Raw genomic sequence first — 10,247 nt, forward strand, 5'->3', positions numbered from 1 at the left:
CCAGGGAGGCCTGCAGCTCTCTCACCTTGGAGCACTGGGCTCCCGTGTTGGCTGTACCACCCCACCCCCAGCCACCCTGCGCACTATGGTGACCAGCAACGCCCTGTAGTCTCAAACTCTGCCTCCCTCCATGTCCCTGGCCACAGCAGGACCAGAGAACAGATGGAGCTCCTAGACCAGGCGGAGACCTGCATTGCCCCTTGAGCTCCACCCAGCTCTGTGCAGTCTCCAGCTTGGAACCAAAGAACAAAGAAAGAAAAGTAGGTCCAAGTTGCATGTGACACGCCCACCCTCAGCACCCGGCTGTCTCACACGGCCCCAGCTAGACCTGGCTGCAGTAGAATCAGAGATCATCTGGAGACCTGTGACCAGGCAGAGACCTGCAGTGCCTCGCCCACACAGCTCTGCCCAGCCTCCAACTTGGGATCTAAGACCTCATGTTTGTGTAAGGGAATAGTACATCATAAGGAGTTAGTTCAGCTTGTGGGTCTGTATGATTGTATGTCCTAGTTTGTTTGTTGTTGTCGCTGTTTTTTTGTTTGTTTATTTGTGTTTGTTTTTGTTTTCTCTTACTCTTATCTGTCTTCAGGACTATTTTCATGTTAGTGGGTACCCTTGTCTCTTTTCCTTTACTCTTCTCTGTCTCCACCTTCCACTCCCCCCTTCTCCCAGCTCCATTTCTTTCCCTTTTCTTACATCCTTTTACTTTCAGGAAATAAATTAATACTCCCGCTTCATGAACAGATTGCAAGGCAGTGGGAAGCGAGTTCCAGTGTATCTATACATCCGTCCGTGGATACTGTGATCTGCCGATAAATTTTGAATCACAGCTCCCTCATCAGGTAAAACTCAAAACTGCAAAAGGTATAGCCCCTAACCTACATTCTAGCTTCAGAATCTAACAAAACCAGAGGATTCACACAAGGAAGAATAGGACATTGAGCAAACAGAAGTAAAAGAAATCCCACCACTCCTGAACAGCAGATTTAAAGAAGACAGAGGAAAAAAAGGAAAAAATGAAAGGAAATCTACACAAATGAAGAAAAACAAAAGAAGGTACAGGTATCACACAGAACCCTGAGAGATCAGATAATGAGGAAACATAGTTCAGAATGTAAACAATGATGGGCCCCAGAATAGTCACAGACTACAAACCCAGACATCAAGACATTAATAGAGAGAATAAAAAGAATTGAGAAGAGACAAGAGAAAAATAGGAAGGCGTTGATAATTGAGATAACAGCAGTAAAGAAAACTGTGATTGAAATAAATGACAAACTAATAAGTGTGGAAAGCAGAATTAGCCAAGCAGAAGACACAATCTCATAACTTGAAGATCAAAATATAGAACTAAACTAAACTGTCAAAAACATAGAAAAGAAGCTTAAAGACAGACAAAACCTTCAAGAGATGAGTGATTACTTCAAGAGAAGGAATCTAAGAGTAATTGGATTTCCTGAGACAGAAAGAGACAGACCACCCTGGAATAAACATTCCATGTTATTCAAGAAACTTCCCTCACTTCATCAGTGATGCTAAATTCAAGCACAAGAGATTCAGAGAACCCCAGCAAGACAACAAATGAGAAAAGCAACTCCTAGGCACATAATAAATTGCCAGAACAAGTAGGTATAAAAGAAAAAATCCTAAAAGCAGCAGGAGAAAAAGGTCTGACTACCTATCAGGGAAGACCAATTAGAATAACAGCAGATTTATCTACAAAAACACTTCAGGCTAGGAGAGCTTGGCGTACAATATTCAAAGTTATCAAAGGTAAACAATTTCAACCAAGGGGGGCCCGTGTGGGGCTTACTGCAGTAGTCACCTTTTCTGGAGGCAGTTGCAGTGGCAGCAGCACGTTGCATGGGTCTGGCTGAAGCAGCCACCCCCTGCGGAGATGGCAGTGGTATGGCACATGGGACCAGCTGCAGCAGCCATTTTCTGTGGAGATTCTCACAGTCCAACTTGTCCCGTGACCATCTTGCTGGAAATCTCGAAATTATTTCATTTTTTTTACTCTTGCATCAAGTATAAATAAAATGTTCGATTTTTTGTTATTTCAAAGCATATTCCATGCTACCTCTTAAAGATTGAATCTAAAATCTAGAAAAACAAAATTTAAATCTCTATTTGTTTCCTTGGAATCAGAACAATTACTTGAGCCTTCCAAGAGAATGGCTAATATGGACTAAGTACATAAATATTTCTGTTAGTTATATTTTATTATATTTGTATGAACTAAATTAGTAGTCGGATATTTATATATGCTTATGTACATGTGTGTATTTCTATTAGAAATGAATTTATTTATATGTACATATGTATTGCAATTTTGTAAATTACATTAATATCTTTTATTAGTCAAAATATAACAATAAATTTATTCATTACTAGTGTCAAATAGTGTAACACTTGCTAATGTTCTCTTTTTAAATTTGAGAATCTACCATTCTTCTTTTAAACATTTACATAGTTGTGTTCAATTAAATAATATAACACAGTCATGTGTTGCTTAATGATGGGGTTATGTTCCAAGAAATGCAAGATTTGTCATTTTTTTCTTTTTGTGAACTACATAGAGAGTACTTACACCAACCTAGAGGATATTGCGTACTATACACCTATGCTATATAAGGTGTCAATGGCTTCTTATGTCAATGACAAACCTGTACAGTATGCTAGTCTATTGAATATTGTAGAAAATTATCAAACAATGGCAAGGATTTTTATATGCAAACTAAGAAAAGATTCTGTGAAAACACTGTATAAAAGTTAAAAAATGGTATACTCTACAGGTCACTTAACATAAATGAACCTTGCAGGACAGGAAATTGGAAGTTACTCAGGGTGTCAGTAAGTGAGTGTTGAGTGACTTTAGAGTCTAGGGCATTACTTCACACTCCAGGCAATTGCATAAATATTGTGCTCTATGGTACAATAAAGTCATAAAAATATTTTTTTCTTCAATAATAAATTAATGTTCCCATACTGTCACTTTTTTCTTTATAAACTTTATATATAAGTGATTGACCCTTGTAATAATACATCTTAAAACACAAATACATTGTACAACAATACAAATAACATTTTCCTAATATCCTTTTTCTATAAACGTTTTTCTATTTGAAAATTTTTTTTACAGTTTTTTATTTTCAAAATTTTTATTAAAAGCTAACACAGGATTGTATACATTATCTGATACCTCCACAGGGCCAGGATTTCCGATATAACTTCCTTCTACTTCCACATCTCCCACTAGAGGACTTTAGGGGCAATAGCATGCATGGAGCTGTCACCTTCTGTGATAACAATGCCTTCTTCTGCAACACCTCCTGAAGATGGATCTGCCTGAAGCTGCTGTTTTACAGTAAACAGCTTTTTATAAGCAGAAGGAGTGCACTAGAAAATAACAATTAAAAAGTATAATGTATGAAATATATAATCGAGTAACATAATTTGTATTATCAAATATTATGTACTGTACATAATTGTATGTGCTATACATGGAAAGACACCCCACCCAAAAAAAAATCCTTTTTTCGGGGGGGAGAGTAGGTCTCTTGTAGTACAGGCTTCCCCATCTAGGTAAGTGTCCAGGAACCCACTGGCATCAGCACACCAGGAAGCAACGTTTTGAGAGGCTATTTTCAGCTTCAGTGAGTTTTCTTTTTAAAGATTTTTTCAATGCTTTTGCCCGTTTGTCATGGACAATTTATATGCACAATATGCGACAGTAAAATTTTGAATAAAAATGACATGACCCACTACCTCATTCCCTCTATTCACCCAATCTCATCCCAAATGACTTTTTGTGTTTCTCCAGATGAAAAAATCCTCACAGGGAAATGTTTTGCCAGTGTGGAAGAAGTGAAACAAAAAATGAAACACTAAAGGCATCAAAATCAGTGAGTTCAAAAAACTATTTTGAGCAGTGAAAAAGTATCTTTATAAGTAGATTGATCAAATAGTGAGTACTTTGAAGGTGACTAAAGTTAAAACATAAGAAAAAATACACAACATTTTAAAAACAAATTCTATTTTTTGACAGTCTCCTACTTGTACTATTATTCAACTGAGTGTGCAAGACATTTGTTTACACCAGCATCACCACAGACACATAAATTAGATCCATTATAAGTGCATGTCACAACAATTGTATAAGAGGTCCAACATTGACAAAAAATATCATTGTGCAGCAAATTACTACGTCATGTCTTTTTAATATGTAACAACATAGGTTTTTGAAGTTCTAGAACTTTAATGGAATCTATGCTTATACAAAGGCATTGTAAAGGAATGAACAAGACAAAAATTGCACAAAGGAACAGGTATAGATATTTATTCAATATGACATAAAAATGTATATATGTGTACATACATGCATATATAATCTAAATATATATTACTATGATTCTTTCAATAATGATAATGCATAGTATATATAGTATCCTAAGTGTGAAGGGTAATTTGAAAGTCAATAAAAGTTAAAAATATACTTTTAGTATGAGGCAAATAACTTAATTTTCAAATTATTAAGGATTCATGATGACCACAAAGCAATAACTGACATGCTCCTTTCTTGCCGAAGGGAACAGAGAAGGTGGGCCCAGCAGCCAGTAAACCTGTGACTGCTTGTGCTCTTTTTTTGTTTCCATATGAACTTCTGCATCATATTCTTTAGTTGTGAGAAAAATTATATTGGAAATTTGATGGATATTGAATTGAATCTGTAGATTGTCCTTTGTAGTAAGGACATCTTGTCAATACTGATTCTTCCAATCCATGAGCATGGAATATTTTTCAATTTGCTTGTGTCATCCTTGATTTATTTGAACATTATTTTGTAGTTCTCATTGCAAAGTTCTTTCACTTTTTGTTTAAGTGGTTGCCAAAGTATTTCATTTTTATTGTGGCTATTGTGAATGGAATTGTGCCTTTTATTTGGTTCTCTGTCTGCCTATTGCTGGTGTATAAAAATGTGATGGTCTTTGTATATTGATTTTGTACACCAAGATTCACCAAAGTTGATTATCAGTGCAAGACGGTTTTTGACAGACTCCCTGGGGTTTTCAAAGTAAAGAAAAGTATTATCCACAAAGAGGGGTAGCTTAACTTTCTCTTTTCCTATTCAGATATCCCTAATTTCCTTTTCTTGCCTGATTGCTCTCATGAGGACTTTCAGCACTGTGTGGACCAGGAGGGCTGAGATGGGCATCTGTGTCTTATTTTTATTTTAAAGAAGAATACTTCTAGTTTCTGTCCATTGAGCAAAATGTTGGCAGTGGTCTTATTCTGGATGGCTCTTACTGTTTTGAGAAATGTATCTTCTATGTCTAGGTGCTTGAGGGTTTTTATAAAGAAGGGTTGTTGGATTTTGTCGTATGCTGTTTTAGCATCCAATGATATAATCATGGGGCTCTTGGCTTTACCTCTGTTAATGTGCTGAATTACATTTATGGTCTTGCAAATGTTGAACCACCCCTGCATCCCTGGAATGAAGCTCATCTCATCATGGTGGAGGATACTTGAGATGTGATGTTGAATATGATTAGCTAGAATTTTGCTCAGAATTTTTATCTCTATGTTTATCAAGGTGATTGTTATGTAATTATCTTTCTTTGTTGGGTCTTTGCCAGATTTCTGGCTGACCAACATGCAGAAGAGTGAAACTGGACCACTACCTATCACCATAAACAAAAATTAACTATAAATGGATCAAAGACCCTAAAGATAAAACTTCAAAATATAAGAACCTTTAAAAAAAAAAAAAGTAGAAAACACTCTTATGCACTTTGGAATAAGCAGTCAATTTCAGATCACATTCCCAAAAGCAAATGCCATCACACTAAAACAGACAAGTAGGATCTCATCAAACTGAAAAACTTTTACACAGTAAAATAAACTATCAGCTGGGCTTGGTGGCTCAGCCTGTAATCCTAGCGCTTTGGGAGGCTGAGGTGAGTGGATTGCCTGAGCCCGCGGGTTCGAGAACCATCTGGGCAACTTGGCGAGACCTCATCTCTACAATAAATCAAAAAATTAGCTGGGCTTGGTAGCGCATGCCTATAGTTCCAGCTACTTGGAAGGCTGAGGTGGAAGGATTGCCGGAGCCTAGTAGGTCGAGGCTTCAGTGGCCGGGAGTGGCCACTGCTCCAGTCTGGGTGACAGAGTGAGACTCCAACTTAAAAAACAAAACAAAACAAAACAAACCAGAAACTATCAAGATATTTAAAAGACAACCATCAGAGTGGATGAAAACATTTGCTAAATATGTGTCTGACAAAGGCATAATATCCAACATCTACAAAGAACTCTAAGGAGCAGAATGGAAAAAAAAATAACCCTAATAAAAAGTGGGTAAAGGACATGAGAACTCTTGTCAAAAGAAGATATACACTCAGCCAGTAGATACATTAAAAAAAATTCCCAGCCTCACTAATCATCAGATAAATGAAAATCAAAAGTAAAATGAGATACCACCTAACTCCAGTAAAGATGATCATTATTCATAATTAAAAAAAACAATATATGCTGGTGTAATTGTGGAGAAAAGGAAATGCCTCTACACTGTTGGTAGTGCAAGCTATCAAACTCTATGAGCACTGTGTCGATTTCTAATAGAACTAAAAATTGACCATCCTTACGATCCAGTAATCCTCCTCTGGGGATATACCTGGAGGAATATAAATTATTCTACAATAAATTTTTTTTAAAAACTGTATTCTTATGTTTTTTTTTCCCACCCTATTCACAATACCAAAATATGGAAACATGGAAACAATTTTACTGCACATTGAAAATGGACTGGATAAAGAAAATTTGGTATATATACACCAAGGAGTATTATGCAGTCATTAAGAAGAACAATATCATGGACTTTGAAACAACTTGGAAGGAATTGAAGACCATCATATTCAGTTATCTATGACAGAAACAAAGAATTGAATACCAAATGTTTTCACTCAACTGTGGGACCTGAACAAGATCACATTTGCTTAAAAGAGGTATTGGTAGTTGCATAATCAATAAACCAAAGGGAATTGTGCTCTAGTTTATTTGTGCTATTATATCAAAATGACACGTAACAGGCAATTTGAAAACAATAGAAATTTATTTTTCACAGATCTCTGTGCTGGGAAATGCAAGATAATAATCATGCTAGTTTAGTGTCTGCTGAGGTCTGCTCTCTGCTTTCAAGATGATACTTGTCGCAGAAGTCATGACTTAAGGCAGAAGGAAAAAAAAGTGAATGCTTGTTCCCTCCAGGACTTTTTAATGGCACACATCTATTCATGATGACAAAAATCTCATAATTTTGTCACGTACCATAAGGTCCACCTCTTAAAAGTAACACGATAAGGATTAAGTTTCAACATGTATTTTAGAGGAGGCACAAACATTTAAACAACAGGAGGAATGTCAAATTTCCTCACTGTTTAAGAAGGCTTTTCTGTAAAACACAGTGAACTAATAAAAGAATATTTAAAGCACATTAAATAAGCAAATCTGTATATTATAAAGTAAACAATAAAAATGGTGAAGACAAAATTAATATATTGGAATTTTAAAAACTGATAATTTTCAATTCATATAGTCCATTGTATAATAACTAATTATATTAGATAAGATATTTCAATAAAAATAAATATGCTTAAAACTGGGATAACTTTAGTATATAGAAATAAAATTACTTTTATTTTATAAAAATGCAAACTGTTTATAACAAAAGTAACTGTTTTCTCTTTTAATGAGACACTCCTTTAATGTAAGCCTAAAGAAAAATTTAAAGACATGAAAACATATACCATGCAATAGAAACTCAAATAAAACTACTATAGTTAATGTCCTGTCATAATATAAAATCATTATTGCAAAGAAAAAAGCAAACTTCTAAAAATATATATTTGTACTGAATCATTAGTAATATTTTTAAAAAGATCATATAGAATGCTAATACAACTTCAACATAGAATTGAAAGAAGCACCTAAGCAGGTTCTCAAAAACAGGGATTTCACACTTTTGTCTTGCTGCTTATAATACAAACATTGCAGTGAGTCTATAGAAGACTTAAGTTAAACAATAACTCAACTGAACGTTTGAAAACCCGAATGGCTTATAATTCAGTAAGATAATTATAAATAAATTAAGGGCTAAAGTTATCAAAATGAATATTCAAAATTATATAAATTCCCATGAAAATAAAGTCTTTCTTGTGAAAAACAGATTTTCTTAAATGTATACACAACAAAAGACAAAAACAGAAATTAAATGATCTGAGAATTCATCAAGGAAATTTAAAATGGGAAATTTAGTATTTACCACAAGTAAATACAAGCAAAGAAGTAGAAGGGAAAAATAAATAGTACAAAATTATGACCTTAAACACAATTACAGTGGGCATGTATAACAAGGAAAAGTATTTTTATTGAAAAAACTATAAAATTGCGATAAAAGAATATTGATAGAAAAATCAGATAAGGTACAGATTTTTGTTTATGAATTAAACAGGAGAAATTGTTAAGATTTTTATGGATATCAATCACATTGATATCTAACTAAATTCAGTATACATTTTAATATCCATATAGAATTTAATCTAGAAAATAAAAATTATCAAAATACAGTACCACAAGCAGTCTTCCTGTATTAAAGAAATTGACTTTGTTATAAAAACTTTTCCACAAAAATATTATAGGAACTCCGACGTCATTACCACTGAATAAGAACTTTTATAAATGACATCGTATTAAAAAAAAAAAAATGCTTCTAGGGTACAGAAAAAAGAGGACTGCCTTTCAATACAGCCTTGATAGCAAGAGTGTTGAATAAAAGCAGTCAGCTTTCCTGTGAACATGGATAAAGAAACAAATATTACCTTGAATACAATATATTCATGATTTATTTTTAAAGGGGCATTACACAATAACAATCATGATTGATTTTTTTTTTTTAGAGACATAAGACTGGTTTAAAATATGGAAGAAATAAGCCCTAGCAGAGGTTCATACCTGTGATCCCAACACTTTAGTAGGTTGTGGGGTAGGAGGATTGTTAGAATCCAGGGAGCCAAACCATCCTAGGTAACAAAACTCTGCAAAAATTAAAAAAAAAAAAAGAAAGAAAGAAAGAAAGAAAAGAAAAGAAAAAAATTACTCTTTGTGGTAGCATGTAATGTAACTGTGTTACCAAGTATTCAGGAGGTTGAGGAGAGAGGATTCCTTGAGTGCAGTAGTTAGAAAATGCAATAAGCCATCATTGTGCCACTACACCCCACTCTTGGAAGTAGAGCAAGACTCCTTACACAAAAATAAAAGAATAAAAGAAAAGAAAGAAAGAAAAAACACTGACAACAATCGTAGTTTACATTGTGAACATTATGTGGAGAAAGCATATTGATAAGAATAAAATAAATACAATATCATTAGATAAAAAATCGATTACAAAAATTAGAATATTGTTATGTTCCTTCGAGAAAGTTAAGATGAAAATTTATAAACATAAATGAGTTTTTTTATACCAAACAGGGAATAATGCGTAAGATATGCAGAGAATTTTATTGTACCTTCTATTTCTTAGAAATAAACCCCTCACAGTGAGACTATTTCAAGAAAGAAAATCATTACACCTAGAGAGAGAAAATAAAAGTGTAATTATTTACAGATAAAATAACTGATTATTTAGAAAATACAGAACAATCTATACTTGAAATTATAGTGTTAATGCCTAAAATCAATGAAGCAACTGAATATACAATCACGTGCAAACTTCAATGGTATTTACACTTGTAGCAACACACATTTCTAAATAAATTTTAAAATAAAGATGCCATTTACAAAAACAAGAAAGTAGAATACCTGTATTACTGTGTGACTTCAAAACTAAAAAATACAAAATGTGAGATAGAGAGAAATTAAAGAAAATTTAACATTGAGATCAAAGCCTGAATTTTCTTGGATAAGTCAACACTACAAAGATCCATAATCTTTAAAAATTATGTGACAGATTAAATGCAGTCCCAAATATAAATCCCTTGATAGCTTTTTGATGTCATTATTTATTTATTTCATGCCAGTTGAGTATTTCATATTAAATTAGGGAGGCACATCTGACGTATTCATATGAACCCCAATTATCCCATTGATAAACTACAAAAAGTGATTATTTATTTTTTATTTGAGGTGTCATGTACCTAATATAAATTTCATCCATTTAAAAAATTTAATAAAGCCGGGCTTGGTGGCTCAGC

The sequence above is a fragment of the Carlito syrichta genome, unplaced genomic scaffold (genome assembly GCF_000164805.1).
Source record: "Carlito syrichta isolate Samal-C Ts95f unplaced genomic scaffold, Tarsius_syrichta-2.0.1 Scaffold311000, whole genome shotgun sequence".
In the NCBI taxonomy this organism is placed as follows: domain Eukaryota; kingdom Metazoa; phylum Chordata; class Mammalia; order Primates; family Tarsiidae; genus Carlito; species Carlito syrichta.